The 15,383-nt window shown below is 40.9% G+C and overlaps 1 long non-coding RNA gene across 5 annotated transcripts in view; it reads right to left on the bottom strand.

Annotated features, from left to right (window-relative positions):
• LOC139019733 (uncharacterized) overlaps nt 1-15,383 on the bottom strand; it is a 164,705-nt gene that overhangs the window by 73,457 nt on the left and 75,865 nt on the right. For 4 of the 5 annotated variants that reach the window (XR_011473141.1, XR_011473144.1, XR_011473143.1 and 1 more), the window contains exon 3: nt 8,404-8,502. This is a non-coding gene — a long non-coding RNA (uncharacterized lncRNA). Of the gene's footprint in view, nt 1-8,403; nt 8,539-15,383 lie in introns of all 5 variants that reach the window. The other variant, XR_011473145.1, reaches the window with a different exon arrangement.

The raw sequence follows: 15,383 nt of genomic DNA, 5'->3' as shown, positions 1-15,383 counted from the left end.
ATCAGAGAAAATGTCCAGAAACCCCAATTTTCTCCAGGGGAAAACAACAGAATATGCACAGGACAGCAAGACAATGAAAAACAAATCCAGTCAGAATGTTCTCTTAACCACATCACAGAAACATCCAGTTCTGGCCTTTTCTGCAACTTTCAAAAGGACCACCGAAACTCCCCATCAAGAAACCACAGCTCCAGTGCACTTGGGAAGTTGGTCAGGGTGCCCACAGCCCTGAACCATCGCTTGCCTTTCCCCCTAACTTTTTCTTTTGCACAGCTGTGTTCAATTTTCTGTCCTTGGGGTTTTTAAAGGAACATTTATTCTAGGGCCAGGATTCTCAAGTTTTATGGTTATACAACTCCCTCTCCCAGAGCCAAAGAATGTTTGAAAAGCCTAAACCCAGCAAAGAGAATTAGTAAAAGTATCCAAATGAAAGTGAAATAAAAAGTTAAGATTTATTCCAATTTATATTCAACCTTAGTTAAATTGTATTGTTTGTCTGACAAAATGTCCAGTTACTCATTTTTGATGCAAATACAAGTGTGTGTGTGTGTGTGTGTGTGTGTGTGTGTGTGTATGTATGAGAGAGAGAAAAAGAGAGAGAGAGAGAGAGAAAACAGGTACAGAATAGAGAAGTCTAAAGGTGTACTTATATTCTTTCATGTTTTGGTTTCCTGTTAAATGGGAAATTTTATTATAAATACAGTCTAAATCTTACATGGGATTTAATAAAAGATCACAACGAAAGAGATTCCTTCAGGAGTTTTATGTGCTTGTTTTCCCTATTTAGAGAGCTGGATAGTAGTAGGATTTTTGGTAGTAGGACAGCAGTTAAAAAAAATATAACTACAGCCCGGCCTGCGTGGCTCAGTTGTTGAGCATTGTGGCCTCAATCTCCAGTGTGGGACGTGAAGGAAGCAGCTGATCAATGATTCTATCTCATTATTGATGTTTCTATCTCTCCCCCCACCCTCTCTGAAATCAATAAAAAAAAATTTTTAAAAACTACATTTAACTTAAAAAGTCAAATTATTGGCATTTTTAATTAGAATGCTCTACTAAGTAAATTATCAACATCTCCAAATCATCACCACACACATACCAAAAAGAGAGCATGAGGCCCCACCAGCCCCTGAAATGCTAGCCATGTTCCCAAGTGCAGCTCAAACCAGCAGTCCCTTACCTGTCCTTGCTGTTCTTTTTTCTTCAGGTCACCCAGACTCCCACGTCTCAAAGCAGTTTTCCCAAAGGCTCTGCCTGCACAGGCTCACAAATATCACTTTCATATTTATCCCAAACGCTAGCAGACTGCTTCCTACAACTCATCTGATCTGACAGACAAAGCAAAGTGCAGGCTCTGGACCTGAGGTCTGTGACACAGCACACCACCCACAGGAGAGGCCTGGCTGCATCCCAAAACAAACAAGACATTTTCTGAGAAAGAAAGCAAATTGCACAATCCACCCTGAGCACAAAAAACTCAATGCATCCTCCTCCACAAAATGATCTAAATGTTGTCAGTAGCACCTGCCTAATGCAGTCCAAGTCTCTGAAATACTCAGGAGACTAAAACCAGCCTGGCCTGGCCCTGGTTATGATGGGCCTGCAGAGGTTTCTCTCAGAAAGCAGTCAGTTGTGAGGAGAGCAGACCAAACCTATTCTCTCTACAACCACTTTCTCTCATTCTTTTAAAATCATATTAAACCACAAAATATTTTCTTTTAAAAAATGAAATGAAATCAATGTATGAAAAACACCCTTTGGCATGGCTCTGGAGGCAAAATAACAGGGTGAATGAGGTTCAAAGATTCCTCCCAGATAACCACTCATTCTCCCGTGATTGGAAGATGCCAGAAGTTAGTAAAATCTCCAAACCTAAGGCAAAGGACGCCTGAAAAAAAAAACCAGAATTCTAAAGTCAGAGAATTTTTTTAAGTTGGTGATTTCCTATTTCCTTGTGGATGACAGTCTAGCTTCTAACCCAGGGGTCCTCAAACTTTTTAAACAGGGGGCCAGTTCACTGTCCCTCAGACTGTTGGAGGGCTGGACTATAGTTTAAAAAAAAACTATGAACAAATTCCTATGCACACTGCACATATCTTATTTTGAAGTAAAAAAACAAAACGGGCACAAATACAATATTTGTATTTGCATGTGGCCCGCAGGCCGTAGTTTGAGGACCCCTGTTACCAAACAGGACACTACAAATATTGGTTTATCATTATAATAAATTTAACACCCTATGGTTCTGTGCTCTAGAACAAATTAAGATGCTTCTTTCAGAGGAAGAAAGTAATACTGAAAAATTATTCCCTCAAAATCCCCAAATATATGTCCCCTCCATATAAAACAAAACATAACCAAACAACCACCATATAATTTTTTTTAGCCACACACACAAGAAAAATCTTTATAAAGAACATTTATTTAACCAGGGCTTGAAAACAATGATGTTTTCTAATTTTGTGCCAAGCCAGTTAGAAAACAGTGGATTTTTAAATACTGCTTTATGATAGGCTGTTTATATGCCATATCAGAGCAGAGATTTGAGCCAGAACACTAAGATATAACTTTAAAAATATGAGTCACCAAACTGAGTCACGTGCATAAACGCACTGATGTATACACACACACACACACACACACACACACACACATGCTGCTTGGACTTATACAAAATGAGCAGTCAACAGACAGGTGCTCCAAACATGATTTTTGCTCAAAACATCAAGTGGGATGTGTGGCCTAAGTAGCAGTCCATTTTCTCAAGAGAAAGTAAAGATTGGGTTGTTTCTTGAAGGAATATGTATCTTTAAAAGCTCTTTCCACACAATCTAAATTAGTAAAGAAGGATAGGAAAGAATGTGCTAATGCCAATGTAAGAGGCATGGTGAGCGGACTTCTGAGGTTTGTGGAACGTGTATGCTCAAACTTTTGTATGTTTGCCTTTTTAAAAAGTTACCACTTTCCCCTCCACCTACTTTAGGACCTGCTAGAATCTGGATGAAGCAGTGATGCATGTACAGCCAGGACTCTACTTTATAAAGACTGCACCTGAAAGCATGGAATGCCTTTTCTCTTTATTCTCATTTCAAATAAAAATTTTCAAACAACTTGACCTAAACTTCAAAAAGCACATTAATAAAATCCTGCTTTCAGCTTTTTCCCAATCACGATAACAAAAGAAAATAAAAATCATTAGAGAACAAAGAAAAGGATAACCTTCCTCTCTGGACCCAGCCTAGCACTGCCCTCCTGCCCACCCGTACCTACAGACAGGTCTGCTGCTCCCTAGATGCAGGCTCCACCCCTAAGAGCTGGCTCCAAGGAAGAGAAGGCCTACAAACCCCGCCAACTCTTGGGTATTTCAACAGAGCAGAAAAGGATTCTAGAGCAATTTTCACCTGTTGGACTTCAGCCTAACTCCCTCCACCTGAGCACTTATATTCCCCCTTCCACCCACTCTGACCTGAAGTCTCCACTCCTGAACTACTCTGATCAAAGTCATGAACAACAGCTACCCTAGCAGTTCCAAAGGACACTTCTATCCTCTTACTGACCTCTTAGTCACACCAGCTCTGTGGACGCCTCCCTCCTTCTCAAGTCTGGGTTCAGTGACAAAGCATTCTCCTACTTTCTTCCTTTCTCCCTGGCTGGTGCTCCTTCTGTTTTCTTTGTGGTTCTCCTCTTCCCACCTCATCCTTAGCCTTGTTCATTCTCATTCCCTCTTCCTCTCTCTTTCTCTCTCTCCCCATTTTCATCCCTGCATATGGATTTACCTATCATCTAAATTTTATCTCCATCAAGGAATTGTTTCTCTGGGTTACAGGTGCACGCTCAATTGTCTACTTAAAATCTCTAATTGGATATTTAACAAGGACTCAAACTTAGTATGACCACAACAGAACTCTGGATTCTCAAAGCTGGCCCTCCCCATTTAAAAACCAAAACCCTCAAAAAACAAGAACAACTCCCAGTCTTTCCTCTCCTTTTCAGAAGTTGTCATGGACAAGATTTAGGGGTCATTTTTAATTCCTCCCTAGACATTGCTCCCATATCTCATCTATCACCGACTGCTGGCAGTTACACCTGCAAAGCATATCCTGTTTTATGTATACAACAGCTTTATTGATACATAATTCATACACCAGACAATTTGCCAATTTAAAGTATACAATTCAATGGTTTTTAATATATTCATAGAGTTGTATAATCATTAACAAAGCGATTTTAGACATTTTTGTCACTCTAAAAGAAATCATGTACCCTTTAGCACTCACTCTCAATTTCCACCTAGGCACACTCCAGTTCAGTTCTAGGCAACCATTAATCTACTTTCTATTTTTATGGCCAATTTGCCTGTTCTGGAAATTTTATATAAATGGAATCATGTAATAGGTGGTCTTTTGTGTCTGGCTTCTTTCATTTAGCATTATTTTCAAGATTCATCAATGTTGTAGCATGCATCAATTCTCCATTTCTTTTTATAGCCAAATAATATCCTATCATCTGGACATACAACATTTTCTTAGTCCATTCATCAATTTGATGGTCATTTGGATTGTTTGCATTCTTTGATAATTAAAATAATACTGCTACAAACATTTGCATTTTCGTATAGACATACGTTTTCTTCCTCTTGGGTATATATCTAGGAGTGGATATGCCACATCATACAGTACCTCTATATTTTCCTATCTGAGGAACTGCCAGACCATTTTCCAAAGCAGCTTCTCTGGAAAGACTTTGCCTTTCTACTACTAGTATATGAGTTTCAGTTTCTCCATATCCTCACCAACACTTGTTACTGTTTTTCTTTCATAATGGAATGAAATAGTATTGTGATTCTGATTTGTATTTCCCTGATGACTAGTTATTGAGAATCTTCTCATGTATTTATTGGTCATTTGCATATCTTCTTTGAAGAAATGTCTATTCAGATCTTTGCCTATTTTTAAAAATTTATTTCTTTATTTAAATACTAAAGGCCCGATGCACGAAATTCATGCGAGAGTAGGCCTTCCTTCTCCCAGCTGCCGGCACCCGCTTTCCTCCGGCACTTGGGACCCGGGCTTCCCTTGCAGCCCCAGCTTCATCCAGAAGGACATCTGGTCTAATTAGCATATTACGCTTTTATTATTATAGATATTTTTATTCATTTCAGAGAGGAAGGGAGAGAGAGAGAGAGAGAGAGAGAGAAACATCAATGATGAGAGAGAATCATTGATCGGCTGCCTCCTGCACACCCCACAGTGGGAATCCTGTGGGGATCGAGCCTGCAACCCGGGCATGTGTCCTGACCTGGAATCGAACCATGACCTCCTGGTTCAGAGGTCAATGCTCAACCACTGAGCCACACAGGCCGGACAATCTTTGCCTATTTTTAAACTGTAAGAATACAGCTGAGTTGTAAGAGTTATTTATATATTCTAGATACAAGTTTCTTATCAGATTATATGATTTGCAAATATTTTCCCCTACTCTGTGGGTTGTCTTTTCACTCTCTTGATAACAACTTTTGATACACAAAAGTTTTTATTTTGTTGAAGTCCAACTTATCTATGTTTTTTGTCACTTGTGCTTTTGGTGTTATAACTAAAAATCATTGCATAAGCAAAAGTTATGAAGATTAACACCCATATTGTTTTCCAAAAGTTTTATGGTTTTAGTTCTCACATTTAGGCCTTTGATATATTTTGGATATAGGGTGAGGTAGAGGTCTAATTCATTCTTTTCCATGTGGATATCCACTTGTCCCAGAACCATTTGTTGAAGAGACTATTCTTTTCCCATTGAACTCTCTTGGAACATTTTTTTTAAAATCAATTATCATAAATGTAGAGTTTTATTTCTGGTCTATTAACTCTATTCCAAAGATCTATATGCCTATCCTTATGCCAGCACCACACTGTCTTGATTACTGTGGCTTTGTGTTAAATTTTGAAATTGCGAAGTGTGAGTCTTCCAATTTTGCTATGTTTCAAGATTGTCTGGGTTATTGTGGGTCCCTTAAATTTCTATATAAATTTTAGAATGAGCTTTTTCAATTTTTGCAAAGAATTCAACTGAAATTTTTATAGAGATTGTATTGAATGTATAGATCAATTTAGGAAATATTTCCATTTGAACAATATTAAGTCTTTTGGTCCATAAACATGGAATGTTTTTTTCCATTTATTTAGATTTTCCTAACTTTCTTTCAATTATGTTTTATAATTTTAAGAATATAAGTTTTACACTTCTTAAGTTACATTTATTTCTAAGCACTTTATTATTTTTCATGTTATTGTAAAAGAAATTATTTTCTTGCCCTGACTGGTTTGGCTCAGTGGATAGAGCGTCGGCCTGTGGACTGAAGGGTCCCGGGTTCGATTCCGGTCAAGGGCATGTACCTTGGTTGCGGGCACATCCCCAGTGGGAGGTGTGTAGGAGGCAGCTGATCGATGTTTCTCTCTCATCGATGTTTCCAACTCTCTATCCCTCTCCCTTCCTCTCTGTAAGAAAATCAATAAAATATATTTTTTTTTAAAAAGAAATTATTTTCTTAATCATTTCAGAGGTTCATTATAAGTGGTCAGCACAACAATTAAAATTTGTATCCTGCAACCTATCTTTACTTGTTTATCAGTTCTAATAGTTTAGTGGATTTTCCATATACAAGATCATGTCATCTGCAAATATAGTTTTATAGAAAAGTAAACTGGTCTCTCAATCTAGAAATCTTTTATTCCATATTTGTTCCTAATTATCCTGGCTAGAACTCAGTAGTACCATACTGAATAGTAGTGATGACACTGGACATCTGTCTTGTTCCTGATCTTCTGAGGAAAGCTTTCAGTCCTTCACAATGAAGTATGATGCTAGCTATGGGTTTTTCATAGGTACCCTTTCTCAGGTTAAAAATGTCCCCTTCATTCCTATTTGTTGCTGTTGTTTAGTGGGTTTCTCTTCTTTTTTATCATGAAGAGGTATTGGATTTTGTCAAATGCTTTCTCTACATAAAACATAGACCCTTGAACTTGCTTTTCCCTATAAATGCTCTCTCTATACTATTGCCATAGCTCATATTTCTCATATTTACAGGTATCTAAATCTGGACAGTCCTGGACCATCGTATTCAAAAGTTCCCATCCACCATTATCTCTTACCCAGTCAGTCTATCATATAATCTTCAGAACATTCAGCTATTATTATTGTAAGCAAAAATTTTGATAACACTTGTATAAGGTTTAGTAATTGCCAATACATATTTATCATTTTAACCCTCACAACAACCTTACTAGGTAGGTGGTATTATCACCAATTTATGGGTGTGGAAATTAGTCTTGTTCAAGGTCATGCAGTTTATAAGTGGCAGACTCAGGATTAAAATCCAGGCTCCCTAGCTCCCCAGACCATTCCCTTAAATATATTATCATGCCTATCAATAATTGTTCTTACTTACTTCTTACCTTACTTACTATCTATACACAAACATTGCCAATCTTATTTATTGTCCTATTTTTAGAATCTAACACCATACCTGGCTGGTTTTCAATAATCCTATATAATAAAAGCGTGGTATGCAAATTGTCCCCTCAACCGGGAGTTCTTCCAGGAATTCAACCAGGGGGTAGGGCTGGTGCGGGGGTGGGGGTGGGGGGGTGGGTTGTAGGGAGGGAGGGAGGCAGCAGGTGGCTGGGGTAGGGAAGGAGGCCCCAGCTGGCAGCCGGCAGCCACTAGGGACCCTACTAGTGCACGAATTTTGTGCAATGGGCCTCTAGTTTGTTTAATGAATAAATGGAACACTGGTCTCAAGATGACCCATGAGAAAAGAGTTCCACAGGACTCTGGTAAGCACTGACAACTACACACACCCATGGAGTTTCATAAGGCTCGCTTGTTTTTGCGATCCTTCAGTAAGGAAGATTGTTTAGCTTTACCCCATGTTTTCCAAACTCATTTGAGCACAGACCTATCATCCTACCCCTGTCCTCACTGCACCAATAATCTAGGGAACACACTTTGAGAAATACTGCCCCAGAGAGGCAATTCAGATAGAAGAGTTGATGGAAGGAAGCTTCTGCTTCCCTTTTAGTGGCTGGATCTGCTCTCATTTGTTTAATGAACAAATGGAACACTGGTCTCAAGATGATCCTTAAGAAAAGAGTTCCATAGGACTCTGGTAAACACTGGTGACTACACACACCCATGGAGTCCATGAAAGTTCTCTCGTAGCCACAGCTCAGTTCAAAAAGAAAATCCCAATCACAGAGGTGGCTTTAATTTTCTCAGAGCTCTGTTTTGCTGAATCTGATTCAAACAAATTCACTCTTCATAATGTATTTTTAACTATTCTCAGAATGCAGGCAAAAACCAATGGTGTGTTAACCACAAAACTGTTTTATTTCTTTCCTAAATACTTACCGCAATGCCAATATTTAAATCATGGCTTTAAATGTAGAACAACTTCAAAATCTTTCTATCTCAGCTCTCTGAGTCTTCAAGGTCATGTACTCAAACTCTCTGAAAAGGAAGAAAGACAAATTTCCACTTTGAAATCTGAAAAAGAAAATAGCAAATAATATAAGACAACCACATGTATGAACAAAGCAGGATATACTCCTGTGATTAAATTTCTGCTTCTAAAGAGCTTTCTCCCTTTCAATTATTTATTTTCATCAGCAACTACAAATTATAGGCAGTGGTTACCATATCTTTTTAAACCTCATAAAAATAATTTGAACACAAGCAAGGCTACAGCTAAGATCCTGGACCTCAGAAGAAAGCCCCTGGGTTTATTAGTTGGTTGGCTGGTTAAGAGGTTAGGGTTGGCTTTGGGAAATATTTGATTTTATGCTACTGAGGTGCTTCTTCCTATCTCCTCCCCATATTTATTCAGAACTTGCTTGTAGTGCCTTTTGAAAAAGTCATCTTAGGAGAGAGTTTGCTCAAGCACAGAAGACCCTAAACTGGACAGCAGCCAGTGACACACCAACACTGTAAAGGACCAGAAGTGGGATCAGTTCTCAGTTTTTAGCAGCATATGGGAGGCATGGTGTCAGAGCCTATCTTATCTTGTATTGCAAGAATGAGGTTCATCTCCAGGCTGAGGCAGCTTATAAGGAAAACAGCCTGTGGTGTTGACGAAGCAGAGAGGAGCTGACCCGTGTGAAGTTCCCACAAAGCAACCCCCGCCCCACCCCACATTATTGTCATCACTGCTTGGTGACATTCAGACAGCCATGAACTTAAGACTAGAAACCATATAGGTGGTTGTGATAAACATAGACCAACTATTGGGTTTAAGTAGGTTAATTTTTGTGACAAAAATAAAAACATTTTCCCTCCTTCCCCATAAATCTATTTATTACTAAAAAGCTTTGCAACCTTGTAAACTGGGCTAGACCAATTTAAGCCTCTATTTCCTCTAGGACTCTTCCTCAGGATACTAAACTGGGGAAGAATTTGCCTGCTTGGAAAAAGGAAAACCTCTTTCTGTATTGGCCACAAAAGAAAGAAAAGATGAAAGTATTCAAAAGGAGAAAATGCTGAGGAACCAAAAGAAGCCAAGTGGCAAGGGCAGGGAGGAATCCACACCACGCCCTCTTCTGAGAAAGCTCCCTGCTCAGCCTAGGCTCTGGCACATTGGTGGGTCATCTGTGGGTCACAGGCCTTGGCCCCTCCCTTAATCACCCTGGAGACCAGGCTTCTCTAACTTGAGTGTGCAGAATAATTGCCTTGGGGTTCTACATCTGTCAGTTTGAAAGAAGAAAATCTAGTGGAGATCAAGAGCTCCAGGACCCAGAAGAAGTTTGAAAGGCCAGTACCTGAAACTTTAGTTCCAGGAATCTGGTTTTCCCAAAGACAATGGGAAAACCTGTCTCTATATAATAAAACTGCAGAATAAAGACACTTGCAGAAAACAAAACAATAAATCAGTTTTAATACACTCAAGATACCTTGGGAAAAAGAAAAGAGCAAGACCACAATCAGGAAAGGATCAAATTAAGTGGCAGGTTGAAGTTTATTAAAGTTAGTTTTTAATAACTAACTTTAAAAAAGCAGAAAAATACTCCAAGGAAAACAGGGCTTTGGGAAAGAAAAACCAATATGGCTGGTGCAGAGGCAGAGGAGCTCCCTCAAGGTCAGACCTTTAAGACCTTGTATCTCTCCAGGCCTCTCTCCACCTTTCTAAAGTTATTTCTTCAGGGTAAACAATAAACTTTACGCTTGACTTTCAGAAGATGAACTATCCCTATGCAAAAACTCGGACACACTTTGTGACTAATTCTAGACCAACTGCATCTGGAGGGAAGCCATGACAAAGAAAGACATACTTTTACCTTCAAAAGACTTAGGTTTGACAGGAGATGCCCATGAAGGTGCCCACAGTGAAGGGCCTTTTCCAGTGTTTTACTCACATATTACTTAACTATTACAGGGCCAGGTGGCCCCAGGTCCAGAGCATTGGAAAGGTCTTGTCCCCGCTCCACCAGGTGTCCAAAGGTCTTCTTATAGACCCTAGGTACGAGACCTAACTCTTACTGGGGCTGCCTTCTCCCTTCTTTCCCTAGATGCCTAGAGTAAGGAAAGGAAGTCCTTCAAGATATCCTTCCAGAGCCATGAGCACTAAGTCCCTGAGCCATGGGCATTTCCTCCCTAACCTCATATGAATCTCAAGACACATTTCAGGATTCAGCACAGGTATCTCCAGTTTCCATGTGGCTTTCCCTGACTGTCCAACTTCTTCCTCAGAGACCTTCTTCTTTCCTGAATCCATGCCAAATATCTATAACTAGGGGCCCAGTGCACCTTGAAAGGAACTGTGGGCTGTGAGGCTGCAGTGGGCACAGGGGCAGGTCTCGGCCCATTCTCCGCGCCTCTGCCTGGCCCGTTCTGCCACAGGTGGCCCCCGTTCCCTGTCTGCCAGCAGCCACGCTCCCACTGTGCTGCTGCTCCCATATGCTGACAGCGCTGGACCCGCTCACACCCATTGACGGTGCAGAGCGATGGGGGCCGGTGCCAGCAGCGGGTGTGAGCGGGGCTGGTGCTGTCAGCGGGTGCGAGTGGCAGCTGCTGCCCCGATCGCCCCTCAGGAGCAGGGGGAGGTGGAGAAGCCCTCAGGGGTGATCGGGGCTGGCAGTCGCCACCCACACCTGCTGATGGTGCAGAGTGATTGGGACTGGTGCCGGGCACTGGCAGCAGGTGCAAGCGGTGCTCAGTGCTGGCTGCGGGTGCGAGCGGGACCAGCACCGGCAGCAGGTGCAAGCACCAGGAGAGACCACGGCGTATGGGAACAAAGAATTTTAAGTAACCACCAGAGGCTCACCCCAATGACAGCGACTGGCACCTCACCTTGGTCTGGCATCTCCGCTCACCTGCTCCACCATCCCACTGTGTTCTGTGCTCTGCTGCCTGCTACTGATGCCCACCATGTTCCACGCGTGCCGCCTGGTGGTCAGCGCACGTCATAGCAACTGGTTGTTTGGTTGTTCCACGGTTTGGTCTATTTGCATATTAGCTTTTTATTATGTAGAATAATATAAGCGTAATATGCTAATTAGACTGAACGCCAGGGCTGCAGCTGTGGGATCAAGGGATCCAGGCAGCCACGGCTGCGAGGAAGGGATCAAGGCAGCCACCATGGTTGCGAAGGCCTACTCTTGCATGATTTTCGTGCATCGGGCCTCTAGTCTGATTATAATGACCATATAGTTAATTCTCAACTGTCCAGGGTTGGACTAGCCATAGCAATAAATAAATAAGTAAATCAATCAATCAATCAATCAATAAATAAATAAACAGTGATTATTTGAACATTTGTTTTTAAAAAAAGAACACACAATAAAATACCTTAAAGTCAACAAAACCACATACCTATTAGAAGATATTTATTGACTGGAAACACACAATAGCCTACAGATGTCACCATAGGTCTGTACCAGTGTGGGGACAGCCCCATTCCATCACCCCTCAGACATGTACTTACTGTATTGGTGGCCACGGTGTCAGTCACTCTGGTAGCATTCATTATTGGGCCACACAACTTGATGAGAAAACTATTAGTAAGTGACTAGACTGTCATGTATAGGAGCCAAGATTAGAGGCAAATGAACAATGACAACTGTGGGAAGATGCTGTAGGAGATAGGGCAGCACGACACCAAAGGGGAGGGACCCCCTTCAAAGACCACTGGGCCCACTGCAGCACCTTTAGAAAGAGGAAAGGACAGCTCTCAATGACACACTAAACTGCCTAGGCTTCATTTTAATATTTGGGGGGAGGTTGCAAAAAGCCTGAAATAAAACAAATAGTAGAACATTTTAAGAGTATTAATACCCATTTTATTTATCAAGAAATTTATAGGAGATTTTTGTGGCCTGGAACTATTATTATTGTAATATTTTTACACATTAGGATAATATCCACAGAACAGTGAATATTTTCCTAAATACTCGACTTTTTACTAAATAAATGTTGATAGTCTTCACTAAATGTATATTAATGTGCATTTCAATGTACATTTTGACTGTAAAAACTTTTTTGTACTCTACTTGTCTTAAAAGTTATCTGTATTTCATATGTATTTTTTTTCTCTAAAACAAGACTGGGTTTTTATAGGCAGGATTCTTATCTTGTATTGTATGTTGTTATTATTTCATAGGCATGAGTCCAGTGCTCAACAAATAGATGGTGACAGGGGTGTCAGTGAGCACAGGGGTAACTCATTGCCTTCCCCCCTACCACCACGAGGGCTTCTGGCCATCAGCATACCATACTAGCTGCAGGAGCATGTTCACTATCAAAATAGCAACTGACGTGGGGGCACAAGAAGGAGAGAGAGTTAAAATAAGCACCACGAGCCCTAGCTAGTTTGGCTCAGTGGATAGAGCATCTGCCTGCAGACTGAAAGGTCCTGGATTTGGTTCTGGTCAAGAGCACATGCCCAAGTTGTAGGCTTGATCCCCAGTAGGGGGCATGCAGGAGGCAGCTAATCAATGATTCTCTCTCATCATTGATGTTTTTATCTTTCCCTCTCCCTTCCTCTCTGACATAAAAAAATATATATTTAAAAAATAATAAAATAAAATAAGCACCACGATGTTCCCTGGTGAGATCCAGACACACCACCACCCCTTTATGCTGCTATTGGGTGAGCTTCCTACATATCACATTACAGCACAGGTTCTTGTACATTTTCGAATATGCTCCGGCAAAACCCTGGGAGGTCTTATGCTTCAAAATTCAAAGGAGGTGAGTATTACCCAAAATCACAGGTAGAAAGTTAAATTAATGGACAGAATTCTTGATTTTAAGTTCTCTAATTTTTTTCTCAAAATTGTGGTGCCTATTACTTGCCTAATAGCAACCACAAAATGAATAAACAAGTAGCAAGCAAACACTGAAGAAAAATTCAGCTTGCTGTCTGATAGATCTATGTGCTTGTGAATATGATTTTATATTATTTACTAGTGGCCCGGTGCATGGATTCGTGCACAGTGAAAGGAAATTAATTAGAAGAAATATTCGCACGGTAATTACGTTACTGCATGATCAACAATGACAGATCAAAACACACACGTGCAACTGGTGCCAGGGAGAGCTTTATATGTATCGCGTATGTGCAAGTCAACGTTTATTTTTAAATTGCCAGTGCACATCATATGTACCAGTCGGTTGGTCAGTCGGATGGTCAGACTAATGGAGTCAGTCACTTAGCCTTTTATATATATAGATAGCATACAATATAGTGTTATGGACTGAACATTTGTGTCTCCCCAAAATTCATTTGATGAAACCCTAACCTACAATGTAATGACATTAAGAGGCAGGGGCCTTTTCGAGGTGATTAAGGCATGAGGTAGAGCCCTCATGATGGGATTAGTGACCTCATAAGAAGCATGTAATAGCATAGCAAGAGGGTGGCTAGCTGTAAACCATGAAGTGGGCCCTCACTAGTAACTGAATCTGCCAGCACCTTGATCTTGGGGTTCCCCGTTTCTAGTACTGTAAGAAATGAATAGATGTTTTTTAAGCCACCAGTCTGCGATATTTTGTTATAGCAGCTCAAACTAACTAAGACATACTAAAAAAGCCAACTTTATACTTAGTAATTAAGTATAGACAGGTAGGTAGGTAGGTAGGTAGGTAGATAGATACGTTCCAAGACCCCCAATGGATGCCTGTTTTTCCCGGTACATAGATAACTATGATAAAGTTTAAACTATTCTTATATTTTGGGGCCACTTTATTAAGTAAAATAAGGGTTACTTGAACATAAGCACTGTGATTCCAGGACAGTCAATCTGACAACCAAGATGGCTGCTGACTAAGGGGCGGGGTGCATACACAGCATGGAGATGCTGGGAAACAGTGTGACTCATGTCCTGGGTGGGACCAAGTAGGATGGCATGAGATTTCATCACTCTATTAAGAATAGCGGCACACAATTTAAAACTTCTGAACTGTTGATTTCTGGAATTTTCCATTTAATATTTTCAGAATGCAGTTGACTACAGGTAACTGACACCACAGAAAGCAAAACTGTGGGTAAGAGGGGACTGTACATACACATATGATACATACATTATATATATAGATACATACATATAATACACATACATACATATATATTAGTATATATAATACCAAAATACATAATGTCCTAAGCTGTAAGACAGAAAAAAACAGAATGCAACACCCGGACATTTCACAGTGTGCCTCAAGGAGCACCATGACTCTCTCCAATTCTCCTTAAACTTCAACAATTCTGAAATCCATAAAGTTCAGCGCTTGATGAAGATAAATATTTTGTGTTGCTCTTTACTGGCTGCACATGTGCATGTTTTCCCAAAAAGATTATCCTAGGCCTTGCTTTTTTTCCCCAACCAAATAACAAACACAAAATTTAAAAAGCCCAACCTATTGATATATGAGTTGCATTTGATAAGAACAGTGTGCACTAGGGTGGAGTTCCCTGTCGCACATACTCTGCCTAACTCTCCTGACAGGTAAGGAGGTGATAGGTCCTGCCTGCCTCTGGGCCATTCTCACCTGCTTTCTCTTATCTATACTAATAAAAGCCTAGGTGGCCCTCCCACGGACATTGTCACAAGATGGCCACCACAAAGATGGCCACTACAAGATGGCCATGTGCACAGTGGAGGCGCTCTGTGCAGTGAGGCCTGGGGGTCCCGCGGCTCTGCATGGAATGGAGGAGGCTGGTCCCGGTGTCTCTGCTGTCTTTTTCAGGGGAGGCGGGTCCCGGCAGAGGCAGCGGGTTGCAGCCAGGGAAGGGCAGTTGTGGGCAATCAGGCTGGCAGGGGAGCAGTTAAGCATCAATCAGGCCGGCAGGGGACTGGTTAGGGGGCAATCAGGCAGGCAGGCGAGCAGTTAGGGGCAAT

Source organism: Myotis yumanensis, unplaced genomic scaffold, assembly GCF_028538775.1.
Source record: "Myotis yumanensis isolate MYYU_CA2020_CCGP unplaced genomic scaffold, mMyoYum1.0.hap1 SCAF_1, whole genome shotgun sequence".
Lineage (NCBI taxonomy): Eukaryota > Metazoa > Chordata > Mammalia > Chiroptera > Vespertilionidae > Myotis > Myotis yumanensis.
The sequence above is the reverse complement of the archived record's forward strand: the minus strand, read 5'-3'. Positions and strand labels throughout refer to the sequence as shown.